This window comes from Manihot esculenta, chromosome 18 (genome assembly GCF_001659605.2).
Source record: "Manihot esculenta cultivar AM560-2 chromosome 18, M.esculenta_v8, whole genome shotgun sequence".
Taxonomy (NCBI): Eukaryota; Viridiplantae; Streptophyta; class Magnoliopsida; order Malpighiales; family Euphorbiaceae; genus Manihot; species Manihot esculenta.
In genome coordinates, this window is record NC_035178.2 from 22,118,050 (window position 1) to 22,126,357 (window position 8,308).

Genomic DNA, 8,308 nt, shown 5'->3' on the forward strand with positions numbered 1-8,308 from the left:
CCATAACTAATCTATTGAATCAATCAACAGAACATAAGTTTCAATGATCAATCCAAACAACCAAAGTGGATCCATCTCTTCAACTAAACCTTTCTCATATTGAATTTCTCTTTTATTTGGATCCATCTCTTCAACTAAACCTTTCTCATATTGAATTTCTCTTTTATTTCTATTACTTGCATATTTAATTGCTTTTAGTAGTGTGTTAATCAAATCAACCTCAAAACCCCCCCCCTTTTACTTTTATTGCACTTTACTTTTTGTCCGCTTTCAGTTACTTGCTTTCAGTTGCGCTTTCAATTAATTCTCTTGATCTTGTTGAGAAAATTAGATAAGTTTACAATTCTCTGTGGATTTGATCATTTACCACTATCTGCAGTTGTAAAATTTTTGATAACCGAAAATGTTATTTTTGACCGGCTTCGACAACCGCGAGTCAAAAATTGGCGCCGTTGTCGGGGAATTGTTCCAACTTGTTTGTTTTTCTTTCATGACCAGATCTGAACATAGGGACACTCTGCCTTACGATCCAGAAATTAAACGCACCATCAGGAGACTAGGAAAGCAAGCCACTGTGCCTGAACACCCAACCGAAGTCGCACCTGCGCCTGAAGGAGCTTCTTACCACCATCTGAACACCACCGGAACGCACCACCAAGCCGCACCAATGGCTGAACCTAATGCACAACATGCTGCCCAAAATGGATATGTTGCCCATGACCAAATAATTCAAGAAAATCCAGCCATGAGAGCTCCAGTGCCAAGAGAAAGAACCATGAGAGAATTGGCAACACCTATAGGCGATCAAGCACCTCTTTGCATCACCTATCCACCTCTGATAGTTCCCTTTGAATTGAAAACAGGTTTGATTCATCTTCTCCCTAAGTTTAGAGGATTAGAAAATGAAAGTCCACACAAGCACTTGAAAGAGTTCAATATTGTCTGTTCATCTATGAGACCTCAAGGTATTTCTGAAGATCATTTTAAGTTAAGAGCTTTTCCTTTTTCACTTGATGATTATGCTAAGGGTTGGCTATTTTACTTACCACCTGGATCTATTACTTCTTGGGATGACATGGTAATAACCTTCTTAAATAAATATTTCCCAACTCATAAGGCTATTGGTGTTAGAAGAGAAATCTCAAGCATTAGACAGAAACCATCTGAAGATTTATATGATTATTGGGAAAGATTTAAAAGGTTGTGTACAGATTGTCCTCAACATGAGATTTCAGATAAGGCACTCATAGAATTCTTCTATGGAGGACTGCTTTCTTCAGAAAGGAGATTCATTGATGTAGCTTGTGGAGGATCCATTGCAGACAAGACACCTAGGGAGATGAGAGAGTTGATCTCAACACTTGCAGCTTCATCTAGGTAATATGGAGAAGAAAAGCAACTGCAGGCAGGAGTCAATGAGGTAAGTTCACCTTCTATTTCTGAACTGACATTTTTAATGAAAGATTTTGCCATAGGACTAGTCCAACAGGTTCAAGCATCCCAGCCACCTAGGCCATGTGGTATTTGTGCATATGTAGAACATCCAACTGATCAATGTCCTACTCTTTAAGAAGACAACCAGCAAGTTAATGCCATTGGAGGATATAACAACCAGCCTAGATATGATCCATATTGCAACACTTACAACCCAGGTTGGAGGGACCATCCCAATCTCAGCTATGAAAGGGCCAACAGCAATCAGAACTATCAGAACTATCAAAGGAATTAAGCCCAACCAGCACCTCCAAATTCCATCCAGCACCTTGAAAAGATGATGGAAACAATGGTAAATGCCATGCAGGGCATGCGACAAGACATAGGACAACTGACTGCATCCATGAGCATATCTGAATTCCAAGGTAAGCTCCCTTCTCAAATTGAAACTAATCCTAGACAAAATATTAGTGCCATTACTTTGAGAAGTGGAAAAGAGCTTCAAGATGCCAGATATGAGGAAGAAAAGCAAGTTGCACAAGAGCCTGCACAACCTAAAACCTCTCCTGCGCAAACTGAAACATCTGTACAACCCCATCTCCATGAGCCGGCCAGCCGAGCTCCACCTGAAGCACCTCCTACGCAGAAGACTGATCAAAAGGTAAGTGATAGAGCATATTTTAGTCCTTTTTATCTTGATATTATTGATGATTATTTACTTGATTTCTGCTTAATTTAGTACTCTTGGCATTGTTTTGCAGAAAATGGTGAAAAAGGACAATCTGGAGAAAATCCCCTTAAAATTGCCTTATTTGGAGCAAAAGGGAGCAAGCCTGCCAAGTTGAAATCAAGTCAAGCTAAATAAGGAAAGTTCTAAATAAGGAAAGTGGTAAATATGGAAAGAACATTCAGCCAAGGCAATTTGAAATTCAAATTTCAAATCTCCAAGTAGCCTTTTCCTTATTCAAGAAGCCATATCTCAAGCTGCCTTATATGAAGAGCCAAATAAGGAAAGTATTTTGAAATTCAAATCTCCAAGATTCATATCCAGATTTTGGATTTCAAGATCCAGCTTACTAAGGAAGCCAAATCCAAAGATTACATGTTTCCCACTTCATGCCTTGCACATTCAAAATTCAAGATTGCAAAAGGAGGCTCCACCTTCCTTAATTTGTGAATGGGCGGCAAAGGGAAGTGAAGAGGCAACTTGGGCAGCAACTTGAACACACTTGGACAGTATCTTGAAGACCTTGGGCAGCAATTAAAAGACCAAAGAGCCTATCCCTTACAATTTGATACATTCTCCACGTTTTTGCCTTCACACATGCACATAGAAGGCACATATTGGACCAAGGGCACTTTGGGCAGCCTCTAAAAGATGCATGGACACCCAAGAAACCCTAGGCAGCCTCTCAAGACATATTTAAAGATCTTATGAAGACAAGAAGAGGCAGATTTGTTCCGCCCCAACTCCACCAAGATTCGGCCGCCGCTCCGCCCAAGGGTTTGCCACCGCCGGTTCTTCTTCCTTTGCTCTCTTCTTCTTTTTTCTGTTTTGGTTCAGCCATGACTGACTGAAATCCTTAATTCTAGTTGAGGATTGGTTGAAACTAAGGTTGTTTAAAGGATTGTGAGATCTGAATATAAACTATTTGTCTTTGATTAGTTCAATATTCATGCAATTTGTGTGCTTAAATCTAAGATTGCTTTGTTGTTTTGATCAAATTGGCCACTTGATTCTTGATTGCAAAGTTAATTGATTGTTAGTTGGGATATTTGTTAGTCCGTAATTGCTGGAAATATTCTGACCTAAGAACACTTGGTGTAAAAACTAAGGAATTGTATGATCTAGCATCATCTTCATGCGTTTGGAGTAGCTAGGATTGGATCTCTCTAATTCTTTATGCAATTGACAATTGTTTTGATGCCTAAGGCCCAAGGACGTTCCTTGGCAATTTGTTAATTAGTAATTGATTAGAGGACGTTCCCTAATTAATTTAATCATAAGGAGAGACATGGTGGTGAGAAGCGTTTTCCATCCCCATAACTAATCTATTGGATCAATCAAGTGAACATAAGTTTCAATGATCAATCCAAACAACCAAAGTGGATCCATATCTTCAACTAGACTTTTCTCATATTGATTTCCTCTTTTATTTTAATTACTTGCTGATTTAATTGCTTTCAATAGTTGTTAGTCAAATCAATTCCAAAACCCCCCTTTTTACTTTATTGCACTTTACTTTTACTCTGCTTTCAGTTACTTGCTTTCAATTGTGCTTTCAGTTGATTCTCTTGATCTTGTTGGGAAAAATAAATAAGTATTCAATTCTCTATGGATTCGATCCTTTACCATTATCTGCAGTTTTAAAATTGTTGATAACCGGAAAGGTTATTTTTGACCGGCTTCGACAACCGCGAGTCAGTAAGCTTTCACATTCCACCTCCTTTTCCAAAGAGATTTGAAAGAACACAAAAAGAAAAGGAAGAAAAGGAGATTCTTGAGACTTTCAGAAAGGTGGAAATCAACATACCTCTGCTAAATGCTGTTAAGCAGATTCCCAGGTACGCAAAATTTCTGAAAGAACTATGTACCAATAGAAGAAAGCTTGCTGCAAGAGAAAAAGTAAGTGTAGGTGAAGTTGTTACTGCTGTAATTAAAAGAGAACTCCCTACTAAATGCAAAGATAAAGGTATGTTTGCTATTTCTTGTAAGATTGGGAATGTTGGTATTAAGAAAGCTATGTGTGATCTTGGTGCATCCATTAATGTTATGCCTCTATCCATGTATAATTCTTTGAATGCATGTGCACTGAAAGATACAAAAGTTGTAATTCAATTAGCTGATAGCTCTGTGATATATCCTATTGGTGTTCTAAAAGATGTGTTAGTTCAAGTAGATGAACTTGTCTTTCCTGCAGATTTTTATATGATTGGTACTAAGGAAGACAGTTGCAATACTAGTTCTGATATCCTTCTTGGACATCCTTTCTTGAGCACTGCTAGGACTAAGATTGATGTGCATGATGGTACTTTGACTATGGAGTTTGAAGGGGAAGTCATTAAATTCAATGTCTATGATGCTATGAAATATCCACATGATATGTCCCCTGTTTATGGTCTTGATATTGTTGACTGTTTGAGACAGAAAATTTTTTATGAAAATCAAGATGATATTCTTAACAGTGATTTCTACAGAGATACTGATCAGGTACGGATTGAGAGCCAGAAAGAACCAAAACTTAAGGAAATAGTCTGTAGCATCCAACAGGTAGTCTGCAGTCAAGCGCGGAATAAAGGAAAGTCAGTCGCACCACTTCAGGAAATACTTGCGCAAACTGAAGCTACCATCTTTTGGCCGCCGAACTCCACTATCTTTCGGCCGCCGAACCTCTCACCACAGCTTCCATCGCAAACTGAAACCATCCTCAACGCATCCCTTCAGCCTCCAGCCCAAGCAAGCTCTTCCAGTCTGCCTTTGCAGTCAGTCCTTGCACAAGGTAAAGCTGAACAGAGTCCAACGCAGAACACCAGTCAGAAAGCACCGGAATCATATTTGAAACCTCTTCCAGGCCATCTGAAATATATATGTACTTGGGAGCTAACAGGACACTACCAGTAATAGTGTCCAATGAGTTGAGCCAACATGAAGAAGCAAGCCTCTTGAGAGTACTCCAGAAACACAAAGGAGCCATAGGGTGGAACGTAGATGACATCAAAGGTATTTCTCCTTCCACATGCATGCATAGAATACACATGGAGGATGAATGCAAGCCAGTCAGAGATGCTCAAAGAAGACTGAATCCACCTATGATGGAGGTAGTAAAGAAAGAAATAGTCAAGCTCCTAGACGCAGGTATTATCTATCCTATCTCTGATAGCAAATGGGTAAGTCCTGTGCATGTAGTTCCAAAGAAAACTGGAATTACCATTGTCCCAAATGCTGAAAGGGAACTTGTCCCCACTAGAGTTCAGAATGGGTGGCGAGTATGCATGGATTATAGGAAGCTCAATGCTGCAACAAGGAAGGACCACTTCCCACTACCATTCATTGATCAGACACTAGAAAGGCTTGCAGGTAAGTCCCATTATTGTTGTCTTGATGGTTATTCAGGTTTTTATCAGATTCCAGTTGCTCCAGAGGACCAAGAGAAGACCACCTTCACTTGTCCTTTTGGCACTTTTGCCTTTAGAAGAATGCCATTTGGACTATGCAATGCACCTGCCACCTTTCAGCGATGCATGATGAGTATATTCTCTGACAATGTGGGTAAGACAATTGAAGTGTTCATGGATGACTTCACAGTGCATGGTAACTCCTTTGACGAATGCCTTGCCAATTTGGAAAAAATCCTACAGAGATGCCTTGAGTCTAACCTTGTGCTTAATTATGAAAAATGTTATTTTATGGTTAATCAAGGTATGGTTTTAGGACATGTTGTTTCAGCTAAAGGAATTGAAGTAGACAAGGCTAAGGTAGACACAATTAAAAATCTGCCTTATCCTACAAATGTTAAAGAAGTCCATTTTTTCCTTCGTCATACAGGATTCTATAGGAGATTCATAAAAGATTTCTCCAAAATCACACAGCCTTTAAGTAAATTGTTCCAATAAGATGTGACATTTGATTTTGATACAGGTTGCAAAAGTGCATTTGATCTGATAAAGAAATTGCTTGTGACTGCCCCAGTTATTCAAGCACCTGATTGGAACTTGCCCTTTGAAATCATGTGTGATGCAAGCAACTATGCAATGGGAGCAGTCTTGGGGCAACGTGTGGGAAACTCACCCCACATCATTCACTATGCCTCTCGCACACTGGATGCCACACAAAGAAACTACACAACAACAGAAAAGGAGCTCTTAGCTGTTGTATTTGCTTTAGAGAAATTTAGACCATATCTCTTGGGGACCAAAGTCATTGTCTATTCTGACCATGCAGCTTTGCGATATTTGATCAAGAAAAAGGAAGTAAAACCGAGACTCATTCGGTGGATTCTTCTATTACAAGAGTTTGATCTAGAGATAAGAAACAAGAAAGGGAAAGAAAATCTTATAGCTGACCACCTCAGCCGGCTCCCATCTAGCTCTGCGCCTTGTCCAGTCAAGGAAGACTTCCCAGACGAACATTTGTTCGTCACTCATTCTGCCTAAGAGGATCGCTGTAACGACCCGGAAATCGATACCCCTCTGTAACGGCCCAAACCTCTACCGGCGCTAGGATCCAGATCGGCTTAAGGCCGCCGGGACCCGTAGCAAGCCAAACATACATCCTATCACCTGGTCAAATCCCATACATGATCAAAACTTTAACATAAAAACTGTAACATCTGATGTAAATACCGAGCTTGACTTGTATGCTACATAACTGAAAACATAAAGAAACCCCCTACTAGAGCCCTCATCAAAACTCTAGCTGGGTCAACATACATACATCAAGCCGGAGTCACATCCAAAGAACTAGAACCTAACCTGTGCATGCATCAAACCACAACCATAAGACCTCCACTAGGGTCCTCATCATAAACTCTAGCGTGGTAAACAACACATGCCACAAGATTAGTTCAAACACAACTCAACATTAAACCATAACATACATCATGTACTAACAGGGACTAACCAAGTCTTAGGGCCAAGCACAACACTAATCCATAAACAATTCTCTACTTTACATTACATTACATCACAATTGTATTACATGTCCACACTAAAAGTACTAATCTATTACATAAGCACAACCTTAACTCTTGAGACTTCCCGGTCTTCCTCATACCTGCAACACTGGGGTTAGGGGAGAGGGGTGAGCTAAAAAGCCCAGTGAGTAGAAACAAAGAAAACAGTTCATTAATTACATGCATTCATGAAATGCGTCACAGCACAAACATTTCACATAACGGATTGGACATGACCACCAAAACTCCCTCTGTCTGTAATATATCATGGTGTCCGGCCCTTCGGGCTCCTCAGGACTTCATTATGCCCGGCCCTTCGGGCTCCTCAAGACTTCATTATGCCCGGCCCTTCGGGCTCCTCAGGACTTCATTAACATAACATAAATAGGGCTATTGGGGTCGCCTTGGTCCATCCACATCAACAGTAAATAATGCAATGCGTTATATTCGTGTAACTAGTACAATCAACCTATTACATATAAACATGATGCATGAACATTCTTTAGGCATTTGATTTCGTAAAATAAAAGATTAAGTTTAGTCCTACTCACCTCTGGCAGACGCTGGACTGACTCTGCAACAGCTAACACTGATGGCCTCCTCGGTCCTTCGGGTCCAATCCTACACAGGTGGACTCGAATGAGGTGCCAAACACACTCTAAACAACTCATAAACAACTCCCAAAAAACCCCTCAAAACATCACTTAAACATGCATAGGAAACAACCATGAAAGGACTGGACAGGGCACTTTCGGCGGCACCTTCGGCGGCTGAAGGTCCCTTCCAGAGACGAAAGTCATGCAGGTTTGGCGGCAGGTTCGGCGGCCGAAGCCTCACTCCAGATCCGAAAGTCAGGCACCTTCGGCGGCCGAACATCACCTTCGGCTGCCTAAAGTCTGCTCCAAATCCGAAACACAACTTTTGGGGGCAATGTTAGGCGGCCAATCCATTCATCCACAGGCAGCTTCGGCGGCCGAAACTACCTTCGGCAGCCGAACATGAGTTCGTCCAGAACTCAACCTCTCATGCATACAAGCCCCCCAAACCTTCCAAACACCCCAAAACAAGCACCCAACCTCTTAAAAACATGCATAAACCCTTAACCATGCACAAAGGAGCTTAAACAAGCTTAAACTCCAACAAAGAACATCCTAAAGCATACATAAATAGCTTATGACCCACATATGCCAAAATCATCAAAA

The 8,308-nt window shown here is 40.7% G+C and overlaps 1 non-coding gene across 1 annotated transcript; it reads right to left on the bottom strand.

Annotated features, from left to right (window-relative positions):
- Positions 1–1,123: 1,123 nt before the first annotated feature.
- Positions 1,124–1,230, bottom strand: LOC122722576. Its single transcript, XR_006349514.1, has one exon. It is a non-coding gene; the product is annotated as a small nucleolar RNA R71 (small nucleolar RNA).
- Between the last annotated feature and the right edge of the window lie 7,078 nt (positions 1,231–8,308).